General features: G+C 33.8%; 1 protein-coding gene and 1 non-coding gene across 2 annotated transcripts in view; one reads left to right on the top strand and one right to left on the bottom strand.

Annotated features, from left to right (window-relative positions):
- The window catches only part of CFAP47 (cilia and flagella associated protein 47), a 514,691-nt gene that overhangs the window by 399,448 nt on the left and 94,602 nt on the right, over positions 1–20,641 (bottom strand). The gene's annotated exons all lie outside the window — the stretch shown is intronic.
- LOC112812995 (U6 spliceosomal RNA) lies at positions 4,739–4,845 on the top strand. The gene has a single exon (XR_003205403.1). It is a non-coding gene; the product is annotated as a U6 spliceosomal RNA (small nuclear RNA).

Consider the following 20,641-nt stretch of genomic DNA (forward strand, 5'->3'; position numbering starts at 1 on the left):
TTATTTTTGCTCTAAGAAATTTGTGATACTATTTTTATTGTATATAAAGTGTACAACTTGAAGATTTGATACACATATCATAATGAAGTAACATGACAATCAAGCTAATTAAAATATCCATCGTCTCACACAGTTACCCTCCACCTTGCTGTGAGAACACATATGATCCACCCTCGTAATAAATTTCAGGTATAAAGTACAGTATTGTTACCAGAGCTACTATATTACGTGCAATCTCACCTCTGAGTATTCATCCAAAGGAACTGAAATAAGGATCTCAAAGACATACTTGCACTCCTATGTTCATTGCAGCATTATTTACAATAGTCAAGACATGGAAATAACCTAAATGTCCACCAAAGGATAAATGGATAAAGAAAATGTGGTATATACATATAATGGAATATTTTTCAGCTTTAAAAATAGAAGGAAATTTGGCCATTTGAAAAAATATAGATGAACCTGCAGGACATTATGCTTAGTGAAATAAACTAGACACAGAAAGACAAATAATATATGATCTCCCTTATATGTGGAATCTAAAATAGTCAAATTCATAGAAGCAGAAAACAGAATGGTGGTTACTAGGAGCTAGAGAGAGGGAGATATGGGGAGATGTTGGACAGGAGGTACAAAGTTTCAATTATACAAGATGAATAAGTTCTGGAGATCTAATGAGATACTATGGATCTAGCAAAATAGCAGTTTAAAAAAACACATTTTCTAAAAAGAAAAGTATCTTGTGATGTTGAAAGTAGCTTTTTTTTTTTAAATAAGACCTGGTTTATTTTTCATGAGCCTAAAAATAATTCTTTTTTTAAGATTTTATTTATTTATTTGAGAGAGAGAATGAGAGAGAGAGAGCACGAGAGGGAAGAGGGTCAGAGAGAGAAGCAAACTCCCCGCCGAGCAGGGAGCCCGATGCGGGACTCGATCCCGGGACTCCAGGATCATGACCTGAGCCGAAGGCAGTCGCTTAACCAACTGAGCCACCCAGGTGCCCAGCCTAAAAATAATTCTTAAAAATAAAATTAAATTTTAAGAATAGTTCCTATTGATTCAAAATGGACCAAAGACCTAAATATAAAACCTAAAACTATAAACCATTTAGGAGAAAAATCTTTGTAATCATTGGTTAGGAAAAGATTTCTTAAATACAATACCAAACAAATAATCTACAAAAGAAAAATGATTAAATTATATTTTATCAAAGTTAAAAACATCTGTCCTGTTAAAGACAATGCTTAATAAATAAAATGAGAAGCCAAAAACACACTTTTGACCAAAAAATTCAACTTGTATCCAAAATATATAAAAGAACATACAAAATCAATAAAAAGTAAGGTTCCTAATGGAAAACTAAGTAAAAGATGTGAAAAGACAACTGAGAAAATAAAATATACCTAATACCACAAGAAAAGATGTTTAACATCATCACACATTAGGGAAATGTAAATTGATTCACAGGAGAGAATACTTCACACCTATCACAATGGCTTAAACAAAAACGACATTACGAAGAACTAAAAAAGATGTGAGCACCTAAACCATTTATACATTGTTGATAGGCATACACAGTTTCATAGTCATTATGGAAAACAGTTTCCCACTTTCTTAGAAAAGTAAATATGCACTTAACATAAGGCTCACAATTCCTAATTCTATGTGTTTACCAAAGAGAAATGAACACTTGCATGTAAATGTTCATAGTGGCCTTATTTATAATTATGAAAACCTGAAAACAAGCCAAATTCCCTCCAAACAGTGAATGGACAACAAACTTTAGTAAATCCACACAAAAGAATACTTTTCAACAATGAAATGTAATGTACCAGTGTTACATATAATAATATGGATGAATATCAGATGCATTACTCTAAGTAAGAGAAGCCAAACTGAAAAGCCAACCTATCTTAAGACTTCATTTAATATGATATATAAGTGAAAAGGTGAAATTATACAAACAAAATGAGATCAGTGTTTGTTATTAACTGGAATTTGGGGAAACACTGACAGCAAACAGGTAAAAAAAAAATTTAGATGAGGGGATACAAGTGTTCTCTATATTGATTTTTGTATTTGCTATGCAACTGTACAATTTGTCAATATTCATATAACAAAAAGACAACTTTACTGCATCATAATTTTTTTATTTTATTATGTTATGTTAATCACCATACATTACATCATTAGTTTTTGATGTAGTGTTCCATGATTCATTGTTTGCATATAACACCCAGTGCTCCATTCGATATGTGCCCTCTTTAATACCCATCAACAGGCTAACCCATCCCCCTTCCCCCCTCCCCTCTAGAACCCTCAGTTTGTTTCTCAGAGTCCATAGTCTCTCATGGTTCGTCTCCCCCACCGATTTCCCCTCTTCATTTCTCCCTTCCTACTTACTGCCTCATAATTTTTAAAACAAATGAAATGAAAAGAAGGTAAAGCTAATTCTTTAGCTCTGGTTTTAATACATCTGGCTTTAAAATCTAAAACAGACTAACAATATAGGCAGCTAACAAGATGAGTCATAGAAGAATGAACACCTAGAGATTCATAACATCTTAGAAATTATATAGTGCTAGCCTCTCATTTTAAAATGAAGACTCTGTGGTTCAGCCTTGACAAAAATACAACCTTGCATCAAAGAGAAGAAAAAGAGTTACTCTTGGTGTTTAGGGCTCCCAACAAAAGGAAAGGAGGGGATCATGTCAGCCAAATAATGGAAATCCAAACCCAAATGCCCATCCCTCCACAGAAACATTGAAAAACAAGCAAAAGTTGACAGGACCAACTTTGTTAGAACTCTGGAAAATAGTCAAAGGTTTGCAGCAACCAAGTGAACACTGAATCAAGAAAAAGACAACTTTAAAACAGTAGGGAAGCTTTGTGGCACTTTTACTTGCCCTTGAGCCTCTCCCTTTCTGACTCATCTTCCGTCTTGAAGATGGAGGTCCTAGTATGAAACTCTGATATCTGGTTTTGGATGAGATAGAGCCGACCTTATTCACAAGTCATTGTATTTGTTTGTTCTAAGCTGTCTCGGGTTACCTGAAGGACTGATGCAAGGTGCTTGTTTTTGTTTTGCCAGACTTCAAAATCACTCAGGTGAGAAAATTAGTAGACATTGCCCAAAAATACTGTCAGGCAAACAAACAACATGCAGACATGTGGGACAAAAGATTATGGTTGAGACATGCAAACAGAGTAACCCCTGGAAAGAAAAGCTAGGGAGAGAGTTTCTTTGGGAAATTAGAGCATTCAAAAGAACGTGTGTGTACTGGAGAATCTAGAAAACCAAAAGCATGCCTAGGGAAGGACATGTGATCAGGAAAGAACTGAGGAGATCCTAAGATATCTCCTTTGTCTGATCTCTAGGCTAAATGCAATAAACATATAAAGGCCAGAACAGAGTTATAAATGCTGAATAAGTGCACTGGCACAGAGTCAATCCACAGGGAAATCTCTATCAAAACATTAGCTGAACAAAGCTAAGGGACCAGAGACTTCAGTGAACACACACAAAAGGCATATATTCTTTGCAAAAAGTAATTTGGAAATTAGTTTGGATGATTGCAGCCTTCAACTATCAAGAACAGATAAAACTTGATTTCCAGAGTTACCACATTATAACATTCAAATATCCACTTTTCAACAACAACAACAACAAATGCATACCAAGAAAAAAGAAAGCATAACCCAGTCAAAAGAAAAGCTAAATGACAGAAACCATCAGAGAAGTCCAGGCATTGGACTTACTAGACAAAGACTTTAAATCCGCTGTCTTAAATATGCTCATAGATAGGGGGCCTGGGTGGCTCAGTCGGTTAAGCATCTGCCTTTGGCTCAGGTCATGATCCCAGGGTCCTGGGATTAAGTCCTGCATTGGGCTCCCTGTTCAGCAGGGAGTCTGTTTCTCCCTCTCCCTTTGCCCCTCCCCCCACACATGCTTGCTCACTCTCTGTCTCAAATAAATAAAATATTTTTTAAAAAATTGCTCATAGAGCTAAACAACAGAAAAAGGGGGAAAGAAAAAAGAAAAACAAGAAAATGATGTATGAAAAAAATGAGAATATCAACAAAGAGACAGAAATAATCAAAATCAATGAAACTAAAAGTTGGTTCTTTGAAGATTTTTTTTAAAAGTACAAAATTTTAAGCCAGACAGAAAAGGGAACAGAAAATAAGACATAAATAACTAAAATAAAAAATGAATGTGGATACCCTCTCTCTTTCTCCCTCTCTCTGACAAATAAATAAAATCTTATATAAAAAAAGAATTTGTATACCAATAAAGTAAATAATCTAGATGAAATTGACAGATTCATAGAAAAACATAAATTATCAATATTGACCCAAAAGAAATAGAAATTATGAACAGACCTATAGAAGTGGATAATTAATCAGCAAGACCACCCAACAGAGAAATTTCAGGACCAGATGGTGTCACTGGTGAATCCTACCATATATTTAAAGAATTAACACAAATACTTCTCAAAATCTTCCAAAAATAGAAAAGGGAAGAAAACTTCCTAACTTATTCTATAAGGTCAACATTATGGTGATATCAAAGATAGATGAAAACATTACAAGAAAAAAAATTACAGATCAATATCCCTTAAGAAAATACTAGCAAACTAAATCTATCAGCATATTATAAGCATTAAATACCATGACCAAGTGGGGTTTACCCCAATAATGCAAAGATAGTTCAACATACAAAAATCAATCAGTAAATGTGCTTGCTTCAGCAACACATACACTAGAGTTGGAATGGTTCAGAGAGGATTAGAGTGGCCCCTGTGCAAGGATAACAAACAAATTTATGAAGTGTTCCATATTTAAAACTATATGTGTGTGTGTGTGTGTGTATGTGTGTATAAAATACTCCACATTAATTAAAGAAAGAATGGTGATGCCAATTTGATACAGAAAAAAACCTGATAAAAATCATACATCCTTTCATAATAAAAGCACTCAGAACACTAAGAATAGAAGAGAACTTCCTCAACACACTAAGGAGCACTTATGAAAAGCCCACAGTTAATATCATATTTTAGGGTGAAATACTGAAAGTCTTCCCCCTGAGATCAGGAACAATATAAGGATGTCCTCTTTTTGCCAATGTCATTGAATAATGTACTAAAAGTTCTAGTCAGAGCAATCAGGACAAAAAAAGAGGATGGGATACAAGGCATTTGGATTGGAAAGGAAGGATTAAGACTATATGTATTTGCAGATGAAATGATCCTGTATAGAGAAAATCACTAAGAATCCACAAAGAAAGTGCTAGAGCTAATAAATGAATTCAGGAAAATTATAATGTACAAGGTCAACAAACAAAAATCAAGTGTTTCTACACACTAGCAATGAACTCTGAAAAATAAAATAAGTAAACAGTTTCATTTAAAATAAGATTCAAGGGGCACCTGGGTGGCTCAGTAAGGTAGGCATCCAACTCTTGATTTCAGCTCAGGTCATGATCTCAGGTCATGAGATCAAGCCCCACACTGGGCTCCACACTCAATGGGAAGTCAGCTTCTCTCCTCCCTCTGCCCCGCCCACTGCTCATGGGTGCTTGCTCGCTCGCTCTCTCTAAAATAAATAATTTTTTTAAATAAAATAAGATCCAAAAGAATAAAATTCCTAGAAATAAATAAATAAATAAATAAATAAAATAAATTTGTCCAAGTTGTGACAAACTTGTACAATGAAAACTACAATACATTGTGGAAAGAAATTAAAGTTCTGCATAAATGGAAAGACATCCAATGCTCACCAATTGGAAGAATTAGTATTGTTCGGATGTCAGTACTGCATTAAGCAATCTACAATTCATGGCAATCCCTATCAGAATCCCAATGGCCATTTCTGCAAAAATGGATAGGCCAAACATTAAATTCGTAAGTAATAGTAAGGCTCCAAATAGCCAAAACAATCTGAAAAAAAAGAATAAAGGTGAAGAATGTATATTTCTCAATTTCAAAACTTATTATAAAGCTACAGTAATCGAAACAGTGTGGTAATGGCAAATGGGACTATATCAGACACAAAAATATCTGCTCATCAAAGTAAACAATCAACAGAGTGAAAAGGCAACTTACGAAATGGGAAGAAATGTTTGCAAACCATATATTTGATAAGGGATTAATAACCAGAATATATATAAAGAACTATAGCTCGACAACAACAACAAAAAAACATAATTCAATTTTAAAAAGGGCAAAGGACTTGAGTGGGTATTTCACCAAAGATGATATACAGATGTCCAACAAGTATATGAAAAGATACTTGACAACACTAATCATCAGAGGAATGCAAATCAAAATCACAATAAGATATCACCTCACACCCATTATCATGGCTGTGATAAAAAGTCCAGAAAATAATAAGTGTTGATGTGAATGTGGAGAAATTGGAACCCTTGTACAGTATTGGTGGGATAGTAAAACAGTGCTAGCAATATGTAAAACAGTATGGGGTTCCTCAAGAAATTAAAAATAGAGCTACCATTTAATTCAGCAATCCCACTTTTAGGTATGTATTTAAAAGATCTGAAAGTAGGGTCTTGCAGAGATATTTGTACACCTATCACCGTAATAGCACTATTCAAAATAGCTGAGAGGTAGAAGCAAAACAAATGTCCACAGACAGATGAATGGATTAACAAAATCTGGTATAAATATTGTTTAGGCTTAAAAATAAAGGAAAACCTGTCACATGCTATAATATGAATGATCTTTGAGGACATTACGTTAAAGAAATAATCCAGTCACCAAAAGACAAATACTGTATGATTCCACTCATATGAGGTATTTAAAGTAGTCAAATTTATAGAAACACAAAGTAGAATGGTTGTTGCCTAGGTTTCAGGGGAGAGGGGGAAAGGGGGGTATTTTTAAATGGGTACAGAGTTTCAGATCTGCAAGATGAAAAAGTTCTGGAGCTCTGTTTCACAACGATGTGAATACAATTTAACATTTAAAATAGTTAAGATGCAAATTTTAAGTTACATGTTTCCTAACACAATATAAATAAAAACCCAAAACATTGTGCTGAGTGAAAGAACTCAGACACAAATGGTCACATATTGTATAATTCCTTTTATATGAAATAATCCAGAAGAGATAGATCCATAGAGACTGAATGCAGTTTGGTGGCTGTCAGTGGCTCATGGAAAGAGAGGTGAGGAGAAACTGCTTTAATAAATAAAGGGTTTTGCTTTGCAGTGACTGAAATGTTTTTAAATGGGACAGAGGGAATGGTTATACCAAACGGTAAAGGCACTAAAAGCCACTGAATTGTTTACTTTAAAAATGGTTCATTTTACGTTATATAAATTTCCTCTCAACAAATTATTTCTTAAAAAATAGAGGAAGAAGTCAATCAAAGGTTTCTAGGAATTCCCCCAGACCCCTATCATATGATGATCTCAAGGTTCTAGAGAAGTAAAAAATAAGAGAGTCTGTTTTTGCAAAATGATTGAGGGACTGTATTGTACTAGGTCTTATATGAGATTATTCTATTTATTGAGATTAAACAGTTTAACTATTCTTCCTACCTCACATTCTCCCTCTTTTAGATGGATGTCTCTGATGAACAGCTCACTTGAAAATTGAAATGGCCTAACCCTTTGAATTCTGACTGGTAATTTCCTCGCTGTGAGCTCATCAATTAAAAACTAAAGAACCTGGGTAAGGATGTGTGTGTAGGATTAGAAGTGGCTACAGCCCCAAATATCAATTTTGGAAATCAAATTGTAAATTTTATAAATTATATAATTTATTAGAAAATTTAAAATTATAAAAACTAAAATTAATGTATAAAAGAACTAAAATACAACTGAAGTAATGTCAATGCTAAAATATTTACATACATAAAAACTATTACTGCATTTTAAATTAAATTATAAAATATGAAAATGATCAAAATTCATTTTTTCTCAAGACCCATTTAACTATATATTGATTTTTTATTAAAACCTAACATTATTCATGTTTCTAATAATTTTTAAAATATTGATATCCTGCAACAACTGTTGCTCTATGATTTTTTGGTAAGTTTCTGGAGGTGGAAAGGAGGAATATAATAGGCAAGAATGGCAAATGTTTTAAATGTAAGAAAGGGAAGAACAACAGTACCACTGACATATCTAAGTTTCCAAGATCATGACAACAAGCAATGATGGTTTCAGAGGTACATATACCTAGTGCTTTGCTATACTCATCAAGCCCATGCTGACAACCTGAAAATTTTAAATAAAATGAATAGTTAATAATAGAAAAGTTATACTTAGAGTTCCAGCCATGCATATCACTCTAGTAGGCAAAACATTTAGGCTTTCATTTTGGTTTTTCATTTGTTTATTTGACACACACAGAGAGAGAGAGAGAGAGAGAGAACAAGCAGGGGGCAGGAAAAGGGAGAAGCAGGCTCCCCACCAAGGAGGGAGCCTGATGTGGGGCTCAATCCCAGGACCGCTGGGATCATGACCTGAGCCAAAGGCGGGCGTTTAACTGACTGAGCCACCCAGGCGCCCCTCATTTTGTTTTTATTTAACATTAGTTGACTACTGTGGTCTGAAAGTGTCCCCTCAAAATTCATGTTGAAAGCCTAACCCCCAAAGATGACAGTATTAGGAGTTACAGCCTTTGGGAGGTGCTTAGGCCAAGGGTGAAACCCTCATGATTGGGATTAGTGCCTTATCAGAGACCCCACAGAAATCCCTAACCCCTTCCACCATGTGAAGACACATCAGGAAGTCTGCAACCCAGAAGAGGACCCTCACTCTACCATGCTGGTGCCATGATCCTGGACTTCCAGCCTTCAGAACTGTGATAAATAAATTTTTATCGTTTACAAACTACTCAGTCTGTGGTATTTTGTTACGGAACCTGAACAGACTGAGACTCTGGCCATACCACTGACAATTCTATCTCTTGTCATAGAATCTTTCATAAACAGACTATTCTTATAACGGAATAATAGAAGCAAAAAATACTATAGCTTGTTTTATTTTCATGAATATTTCTTTATTTTGACAAATCAGAGTAAGCAACTCATTCCCATGATTTCTGCAATGACACCAATACACAGATGTCAAGGAGTGAATTGAATAAAGATATATTTCATGTATAAATACTACCTGATTTCATATATCAGTCCTTAAAACAAAACAATTTTGCTTGACCTTATTTCCCCTACAATTTGTCATTGTTAATCATCAGCAAATAGTTATATTCTGCCCCATTTCTTTTTTTCCTCTTCTGGTTTATCTTTGTTCTTATTTTGAGCATTAACATAAATCAGTATTTTCTATCATATGTATTTTATCAGTACCACATGTATTTTAACAGTATTTATATTATTTTTAGATTATCTTATTCTTTAAGTTTTAGGTTTTGTTCATATAATACAAATACATATTTTAAAGTGAAATAGTCTCAAAAAGAATGTTTCCCAAACTGTCATCCTTATCTGATTGGGATGGATGGAGATGGATTCCCAATGGAAGAAGCAGAGGGGAATGGAGGAGATCAATGGAAATGTGAAGGCAAGGAAATGGGAGGCCAGGATTCTGGATGGACCTCCACATGAATATGGAAATCACTCAGAAAATTAGAGGAGTAGAGTACAGAATATACGATGAGACTGGCTGGTAGCAATGTCCAGAGATTATTACTCTGCATAAGGGGAAATGGTAAGCTCATAGAATATGAAGTTCAAAGAAGCAGCCATTTTTAACAGAAAAAGACCATCTAGAAAAATCCACCCAGGGAGCGAGGCTTCCAGAAAGCATCACCTCTAGAGCCACATCCAGATCCAAAGGAAAGGCTATATAAGGAACAGTGCCCTAGAGAGAGCCATGTTCATAATATGAAGAAACTATGAAGGGAAAGAAAGCCCTAAAAAACATTGAAAACTTACGTAAATACAGGGATCCTAGCAGGCAGATAGGAAGGGAAAGAAAGCCAAGTGTGAGGGAGCTCAGAGCTAGTAGGGATGAGAATCTATTCACAGAGGTCTCCACTTTGAGGGATGACTGAGGTAAAATGTGATCACGATGGATTAAAATCCTGACAGTCACTGAGTATTGAGTCTTGACTGTCACTGGGTCTAGCGCTGCGTCCCAAAGTCAGTGATGACAGGAGTGGAAGATGGGAGTGGTAGGAGAGATTTAACATAGAGCATGACTGTCAGCTTCACTAGAGAATATCTGATGTCATAAATGATGCAGATGTTGGTAACTGTCAAGGTAATTCTATGTACCGATTCTCCGCCCTTAACTGTCTCTTTTGTTTTAAGTGCGAGACCTTTTTCCCTCTCAAAACACACGTATTTTCTAAAACACTATGTGCCGAATTCACAGAGCTGAGAGTCATCCCCTGCCTTCTCTAACTGCCAGATGCATGTATGTGGGAAGTTATACTGGACCTGCTTTCTCATAATTCGCATCTTCACAATTTATATAAAATGAATTTATACCCAAGGTAGCCCTGTAATTACTCAGAATGCAAAATTCAGAGGTTCCATGATCTCTCCACCCACATCTTATCCTCACAACAGAACTAAAGAATATAAGATTTATCTCTCACACAGAAACTCAGTGATACAGAGAGAGGAAAGGAAATGAGGGCAGTTACTGTGAAACCACTGAGCTATCTAATGAAGGGGGAAATCTTGGAAAGTTTTGTGAATTGGATAAAGTGCTTTCTGAGTTGTTGTCATTCAAACAGAGGAACACCTCAAATTGAAAATGATATTCTGATGAAGATTTCAGTCCCCCAGCCAGTGTTGGCGGACAAAAATGTTTATGGGGCGGGTGTCACTCAAATGCCCTCTCTTTTAATCCTTAAAGGATCACCCTGCCTTCCTGTAAGACTGATTGTAAATCCAGATTAATCACTACAAAACATTTACCCAAAGGCTGTATATCCTTGAAGAACATAGGCTGGTAGAAAAAAGAAAAAAGTTAAAAAATTTAGCGATTCTCCTTCATTTTCAAGAGTGCTAGGGCAAATATAGAGCAGGACAGATGAGAGCTTCAGAGCAACCAAGCCACTGTAGATTGACTAGCCTGTGCCACAGAGCGGAACCTGGGCCATGGTGGCAGGAAAAGTAAGGGTAAGAACCAGGGAAGATCTACACCAGTGCTGTCAAATACAATCTTCTGTGATGATGCAATATTCTGCACTGTCCAATAGCCATGTGGGGATCCTGAGACCTTGAAATGTGGCTATTTTGACTAAGGAAATAATTTTTATTTTATTTAACTTTAAAGTTTAATTTAAATATCCACACATAGCTAGTGGCTACCATATAAAGAAGCACAACTCTATACACTGGCCAAAAAGACCACAAGGAAAGGAGGGGCTTGAATGACAGTGTAAACAAACTGTTCCAGTCAAGGATGCCAAACACAACTGTAATTGCCCACCAGTACTTTTAATTGTACCCAAACCCGGTGCAGTATAGGAAAAGAAGGGTTACAACTAGAAATAAATCCAGCCTTTTATGATTTTACATTTGCCTGTTACACAAGTCAACCAAGAGAGCAGCCACTGACTATTTACATCTACACACACACACACACACACACACACACACACACACACACACACAGAAAGATGACTTATAGCTAGCTATAAACAGAGTGGAGGATATGTGAAATGACTAGAAACTAGATAATCAGTCTGCCTCACTGGCACAAATTTATAGACCAAAATCTCACAGGGCATATGGTCTATGCAGGGTTTTTTTTATGTTCATCTCATTGTTGGACTGAATTGCATTCTGATACTCTAAGTAAATCTCCCTTTAAAATACCCAATAAATGCAGAACAATTCAAAATCTTAAGGAATGTGTGGCACTCCAGAGAACTAAATGCATGTAATTTAATTTTACAGCAAATTTTTAGAATCCTAAGAGAACCACAATTGAAACATTAAAAAATAGATCAACAAGTTTTTAATTGTTGACAATGTTAAAAAGTAAATTGAACTCAAAAAATGAAAATACCAAATTGCATATGAATCCTCCCAAAAAGTCATATAACAAACATAAACTGGATTATGTACTTTTTCTAATTTTTAGTGACCCTCAGGTTAAAATGCTTTTGTGGATTAATGATGACATTAAAAACACAGTTATATATTTCCACTATATAAAAATATAAAATCACAACATAGACTTAAGAAAACATATAAATTGATCTTAACACACTTGAAAATGCAAAGATTAAATTACTACACAAACTTATTAGTTTCTTTCTCTTCTTTCCCTTAGTTTCTTATTGAAGAATATGTGTGTGTGTGCGTGCGTGCGTTTGCATACTTCTGTGTGCATACAAAATGCAGGCATTGGGTAGGAGAAAGACATAATGCTTCAAAATACTAACTGTCACAAAAGGATTATTTTCTTTTTATTGTGTTATTGTCTTTATCAATAAGAGTACAGATTTGAAAAAATAAAACAAAAATAATGCCACATAGCTTATTTTGAAAATTAGCATTCTCTTCCCTGCATTATTGTATACTTGCACACATACACACACACATACACGCACACATACACAAATCCAGATGCAATCATTTTGAACTCTCTTAGTGGCCAAAGATTTACCTCAACATAGCTAAATAATCTATATGGATTGTAATAAAACAAGCCTCAATAAATTCAAATATATTTAAATAATACAAAGTATAGTCTCCATTCACAATAGGATTATATTAGAAGTCAATAACAGAACGAAATTTGGTAAATTCACAAATATGTGGAAGTTAAACAACATACCCTAAATAATCAATGGATCAAAGGAAAAACTTATGTATGAAATTGCAAAACACTTTGATGAACAGAAATTAAAACACAACAGACCAAAACTTTTGAAATACAGGTAAAACAATGCTTAGAGGGAAATGTAGAGCTTTAAAACCTATAAAAAAAAAATAAGATCTCAACTCAATATCCTAACCTTCTGCCTTAAAAAAAGACAAGAAATAAAGCAAAGCAAACTAAACTCAAAGTAGGCAGAAGGGAGTAAACAGTAAAGGATAAAGTGGAAATATAGAAATAAAGCATCAAAAATCGTACAGAAAACCAACTATACTAAAAATTGAATCGTGAAAATATCAACAACACTGACAAAACCATTAGATAGGTTGACCAAGATGAAGAGAGAGATGACTCAATTTTAAAATAAAGTCTTTTGTTTTGTTTTGTTTTTATTATGTTATGTTAATCACCATATATTACATCATTTGTTTTTTAAAACTTTTTATTGTTATGTTAATCACCATACATTACATCATTAGTTTTTGAGGTAGTGTTCCATGATTCATTTGCATGTAACACCCAGTGCTCCATGCAGTACGTGCCCTCTTTAATACCCATCACCGGGCTAACCCATCCCCCCACCCCCTCCCCTAAAAGAATAAAATAAAATAAATCAGAAATGAAAGAAGAAACATTATTACTTATCCTACAGAAATAAAAATAATAAGAGAACACCATGAATAACTGTATAACAACAAATTAGATAACTTAGATAAAATTTCCCGAGAAGAAACAGAAAATTTGACCACCAAAAAAAAACCTTCCAGTTATAAGTCCCGGGGATATAATTACAGCATGGTGACTACAGTTAATAATACTGTATTGTTATACTTCAAAGTTGCTAAGATAGTAGATCTTAAAAGGTCTCATCACAAGAAAAAAAAACTAACTATATGAGGTGATAGATGTTAACTAAACTTATTGTGGTAATCATTTCACAACATATACACATATAAAATCATTATGTTGTACACCTGAGACTAATACATGTTATATGTCAATTATATCTCAATAAAAAAATAGGGAAACTTGCCTGAAAGAAGTATTAAAGAAAACTATTAAGATATAGATAAAAGGGGGCAGGGAAAGTAGGAGAGACCCATTGGCCTTAGTTTTCTGAAGGGAAGCCAGAGAACTGATTACAGCAAAATAAAAAGTTCCCAGGAGAGAAAACATAAATACAAAAGGAACATCAGGTCATTCCAGAATGAACAATAGGGAATGAAACCAACATCCAATGAGCTCCATCCAAAGTGGAACATAAGACAGAAGAAACTCATATGAAATCTATAAATGAAATCAAACAGGCAATACTAATAAAGAACTAAAGGATGAGAAACAAGAGAAACTCTCCTTTTGATCTGGATGCTATAAATTTTGCAAAGAGGAATATATGCAAAAAAACATTTTTAAAGTCTGCCCATGATTTGATCTGACACAGAAATGCTACTCATGCTTAACAACTGGGATGACAGATATTTTGTGTCAAATAATATAATCATGCCACCTCCAATGACATGGCCTTAATTTTTTTAATTGTCTTGTACAGATATATATTTAAGTCAAGATAACATTTCCGATATTCTACAAATTCCTGACAAGTGTCAATTTCTTTTCTTTTTTCCCATTGTGTTATGGGTCTTTATTTTATTCGCTTCTATAGATACCCTTCTAGATATAATTAGTTAAGCATTTAGAAATTATCCCCCCAAATAAACTTAATCCCAGAAGAAATTAATTGTGACTGCAAATTTCTTTCCCTTTCTTTCTATGAAAGAGACCATATAAAAATGGTAATTGACATTTTAATGAGTGTAACTTTATGAAATTGAAGACTTTGAGTGCTAATGACTAGGAACAAAGTTAATAAACCTAAAGAATAGATACAAAAGTTTTGTGTCCATAGGCTAAAAGAATATGTACTATTCTTTATCATGTTTGGATTCCTAACATGGTATCATGAAGATCCAGTGGGTCAGGAGGCTGAGGATGTAACATTGTTTTATTCAGGCTCTAGCAGGTAGCCTTGACAAATCACTTAGCCTCGCTGTGCATTGGCTTCTATGACTGGAAAAAGGAGGAAAAAATCTAAAGTCTCAATGCTTGTCTTACTGGATTCAGATGGAAATAAAGTGATATGAGATTTGTAAGTACTTTACAAACTCTTAAGTACTATATAATTATCAATTAAAGGATTGTTATAATATTTTAAAGAAATAAAAAATGTAAATAGATCTATAACAAGCAAACAGATTGAATTAGTAATTTAAAATAAATATGACAAAGGAATGCCCAGGACCAGATGACTTCGATGGTGAAATATATCACTAAATTAAAGAAGATTTACAATAGAATCCTTCACAAATTCTTTCAAAAATAGAAGAGGAGAGAACACTTCTCAACTCATTCTAAGAAGTCAATATTACCCTGATACTAAAACCAAACAAAGACAGTTGAAGGAAGGAAACTACAGATCAATATTCCTTATGAACACAGATGCAAAATCCGTCAAGAAAATAATTAGGAAATTGAATGCAGCAATATATAAAGAGGATTATACTCCAAGTGTAATGATCAAGTGGGATTTATCCCAGGGATGTAAGGTTGGTTTAACATATAGAAATCAATCAATACAATGCACCATATTAACAGAGGACAAATCAAGATCACCAAAATAGAAGCCAAAAATTTCTGACAAAGTCCAAATTTCTTTCATGATGAAAATACTCAACTAGGAATAGAAGAGAACTTCCTCAACCTGATAAAAGGAATCTACAAAAAAATTGCTAACATCATATTTAAAGATGGAAGATGGATGCTTTCCTCCTAATATCAGGAACAAGTTAAGATGTTTGCTTTCACCACTTCTAAACCACATTGTACTGGAGGTTCTGGAAATCAGGGAGTAAAAAAAGTAAAAGGCATCCAGTTGGAAAGGAAGAAGTAAAATTTTCTCTATTTGCTAAAGGCATATTCTTATAGAAAATTCTAAGGAATCTACTAACAAACTATTAGAACTAATGAATAAGCTCAACAAGGTTACAAAATACTAGATCAATGTTTAAAATCAATTGCTTTTCTATACACTTAACATGAACAATTTGCAAATGAAATTAAGAAAACAATCTCCTTTACAATAGCATTAAAATATTAGACATAAAATTAATAAAGTGGGAACTTTGCACACTGAAAACTACAAAACATTGTTGAAAGAAATTAAAACCTAAATAAATGCAAAAACATCCTATGTTCATGGATTAGAAGAATTAATATGTTAAGATGGTAATACTCCCCAAATTGATCTACAGATTCTTCAGAGTCCTTATCAAAATCCCAGCTGGATTTTTTTTTGCAGTAATTGGCAAGGTAATCCTAACATTCATACGGAACTGCATGGGACAGAAATTAGCCAAAAATATTACTGAAGAAGAACAAAATTGGTGGACTCACATTTTCCAATTTCAAAAATTACTATAAAATTTATTACACTAATCAAGACATTGTGTTATTAGAATAAGGAAAGACATCTAGATCAATGGAACAGAAATGAAACTCCAGAGATAAACACTTATATTTATGTTTAACTGATTTTAGACAAGGGTGCTAAGGCAGTTTAATGGGGTAAAACAATATTTTCAATAAATTCTCCTGGAACAAATGGACATTGCATGCAAAAGAATGAAACTAGATTCTTATAGCATACACAAAAGCAATACAAAATGGATTATAGACCTAAACCTAAGAGGTAATGTTATAAAACTCTTAGAAGCAAACAGAAATCTTTATATCTTTATGATTTGGGTTAGGTAATAGCTTCTTAGATATGACACCAAAAAGCAAAAGTGACAAAAAAAAAAAGAAAAACAGATACATTGGACTTTTGTCAGACATGTGTTTTACACTGGCAAATGATAATACCCAATATAAAGAAGATGTGAAAAAAAGACAGCATGTTAGCAGACTAGAATGTAAGCTTTCTACTATAACTTCAAGGTCCAGAAGAATGCAGGGTAGCTAGTAGGTGCTCAATAAATATTTGTGGATGGTTATCAATGGAAATATAAATTGATACAAGTTTTATGGTGGCAGTGTGGATATATGTGCCAATAATTAAAATGCACATATCCTTTCCTCATTAATTTCAACTATCTAAAAGAAAAAAATAGAATAAGTTCTCAAAAATGAATGTGCAGATTTATGCGCTGTATTTTAATTTACTTATTGAATGGATACTTACTGATTGATGGGTGCCAAAAATACACTAATGCTACAAATATAACATTGAACTATATATCAAACTGTTTTCCTACTTTGAATAATAATATCACTGATGGCATAAAGATATTTGACTAAATAAAAAAATCTACATCTATTTTGGATTAAAATTTGTATTAAATTAGTACTAGAAAGATATTTCCCAACATGAGCTTAAAACATTATGATGCTTCACAGAAAACTAGGAATAAGATAAGCCAAGAAAATAATGTGACCTGGTTCTGGAAATTCTAAACGATATAAGAAAAATAGGTAAAAATTTTAATTATTTAATTGGAAGAGACAAATAACAATATTTGCAGTCTATTACAGTATTCCTGAAAAACCTAAAATAAATTGAAGGATAATTTAAAATAACTGAAGCTTAAGGTAAGATGGACAGTTGTTTGTTTTGTTTTGTTTTTTTAAGTAGGCCCCATGCCCAGCGTGGAGCCCAATATGGGGCTTGAACCCACAACCCCTGAGATCAAGACCTGAGCTGAGATCAAGAGTCAGACACTTACCTGACTGAGCCACCCAGGCACCCCAAGATACACAGTTTTATATATACCTCACCAACATTATTTTCAAAATTTAAGAGCATAAAATACATAAAACCCAAACATTTACACAGCACAAAAGAACATGGCAAAATTACTTCAAAATATCTCAAAATTTTGCTGAGTAGCATAAAATACTTTAATAAAATAAAAGGCTTGGGGTGCCTGGGTGGCTCAGTCCATTGAGCATCCAACTCTTGGTTTCAGCTCAGGTCATGATCTCATGGGTCCTGGGATGGAGCCCCAAGACAGTCTCCACATTCAGCAGGGAGTTTGCTTGAAGATTCTCTCCCTCTGCCCCTCCTCCCACTCAAGTTCTTTCTCTCTCCCTCTCTCAAATAAATAAATCTTTAAAAAATAATAAGATAAAAGGCTACTCTTATTTCTGAAAAGGAAGCTCAATTTTATAGAAAAATCACTTCCTTGAAATTTTTTTATTAGTTTAATGCAACACGAATCAAAATCCCCATAGGACTTATGGCTATAAACTTGAGAAAATGATTCCAAACTTTATCAGGAAAAGTAAAACAGAAAACTGGCCAATAATATTGTAAAAAGAAAAGAATAGAGGCCACTTATCCTACCAGAGAGTTAAAAGAATTGTAACAATACCAACCAGACCAAATTGCTAGCAAATAAATCACTACTGTGGTAGGGTGGTTTGTTACACAAGAAGAATCCAAGATACGCAATTGAAAAGATTTTTCACCTATCAGATTGACAGAATATTATATGTGCCTGCATATATAACTGATGCAACCTAGTTGTACAAAGACAATGAGCAACACTTTACACTGTTACTGGCATTTAATATAACTGGTATAACTTTTTTAGGAGAGCAGTTTGGCAATACATATCAACAGCCTAAAATATGTACATAGAGTTTGACCCAACTACTCTCCTTCTAGAAAGATATAATGAAAATAAATAACGTGAAAGCAAACATTTATCTACAAGGATGTTTTCTACAGCATCATTTATAAAGCCCCCAAAATGGAAAAATCTTAAGTGCATAGTAAGAAGGATTAGTTAAGGGACTATAACATGATTTAGCCATTAAATAATAAGATAGATCATCCCTAAACAATTAAATTGTATTTAGAATACTTAATTCAAAACACAAAAAGCTATCCATGACATTTTAATTGATACACTGAGTAAAAAATGTGGGTTAAAAATAATTCATAAAGTATTACTTCATTACAATTATAGATGTAAAAATATAAGCACAGAGTTAGAGAGAGGGAGAGAGAAAAACAGAGCGAACCCTATATAAAACCAGGGGTCATTGTCAAGTATTAGGATTTATTTATTGCTTATTTTTTCTTTCTGCTCTTCTAAACTTCTCATTTTAACTTTCATAAGCAGGAAGAGAATATCATTGACACACTTGATCAAAATATAAGTTGATGCTGACAAAATCTGCAAATGGTCAGGTATGTGAGAGTTGAGGAGATATTAGAATACTGTAAAGATTAAAAAGAGAAACATCTTCTGAATCTCCTCAATACACTTGTTGATTATGCTTTTTTCTGAATTAGAAAGACAAATTAGAAATACCCTGACAATATTTCATGCACTTGAAAGTCCTTTGCTGAAAAGATAAAAAGAAAATCTAAATAATATTTGTACTCTGATATTATCTGATAGCCTAAATTAAGTCAAAGAAAAACATGTGCAAGATAATTTTCAAAAAAAAAGAAAAGACTTCTCTCTCTTCCTGGTAACCTTGCTAAAAAGTATCTATCTAGAGAACAGATCACCAGAGGGGAGGTGGGGGGCGGGGAGATGGTGAAACAGGTGATGGGGATTCAGAGTACACTTATAGTGATGAACACTGAGTAATGTAAAGAACTGTTGAATCATTATATTGTACACCTGAAACCAATATAACACTATGTTAATTATACTTCAATTTAAAAAATAACAAATTAGAAAATTTTTTCCAAAAAACAAATAAAATTAAAAGTATCTAAATATCACTGTTTATTAATGTAGATGAAACCTATAGAAATCGAATATAGTATAGTATACATCTGAGTATACTTACTGTTTTGTATAAGATGAGAATTTTCATTTTCTCTAATGCCAAAAAAGTAGCTTTTGCTACCTCATGCACTACGCTTGCCTACAGCTAGAACAGACACACATGAACTCTGTAGACTACATCATTCCACATGAATCACATGTGCACAGAACCCACAAAACATATCCCAACTAATGTATTGTACTTTAAATAGCAAAATTACTCTTTAGCATTTTCTTAAATCTAAAAATGTCCTCAAATTTCCTTTACTTTTTCCTCCTGAAAGATAAATAACAGCTATCATTGTTCCTAAAACAAGATTTCAATCTCAGGAAACTGTACTTCAGTGACATGACTAAAAATGGGTAATTAAAGACAGTACTTGCATTCAAAACACTTTCTTACTGCATTATGAATTATTTTCACTTAGTTCATTCTATTCTACACCTATTGGGTTCAAGGCGTCATGCTAGTTATGCTGGAATGTAAAAAGTGTTTTGACGTAAGAATATTATACTCTAATTGTCATAGAGAAATTTGACTCTTGTTTAGGAAGATGCAGCAACATGACATTCCTCATCATGGGTAGCAAGAAGCTCTCTCCTTGGCACTTTGTTGCAAAATCTCGGAAGCAAAAACATGAGAAATGGCCCCCGAAAGTTTGCCAAGTGGTACCCCTTGCTCCTGGGCATATTCCAGGAAAGATACTCCCTTTGATTTTGTTTGTTTGTTGTTCTTAAATTACTAAACATCAAGGGACCCTATAAAAAGAACCAGTATCATAGCAACCCGTCTTAAATCCTCACAGCACATCTTTGGTAATTTCAGGTAGTGATTCCAGGGACATTAAACATATCCCACTTAAATATAAGTACAAAGCACATGCTGGCTCAAATATAAGTGATTTTTGAGTTAGCCTCAACTTTCTTCCATGTCATATCTTGAATTTTCTAGAAAGCAGGACTG

This window comes from Callorhinus ursinus, unplaced genomic scaffold (genome assembly GCF_003265705.2).
Source record: "Callorhinus ursinus isolate GAN/ISIS: 27379988/994484 unplaced genomic scaffold, GSC_fseal_2.0 scaffold16, whole genome shotgun sequence".
NCBI lineage: Eukaryota > Metazoa > Chordata > Mammalia > Carnivora > Otariidae > Callorhinus > Callorhinus ursinus.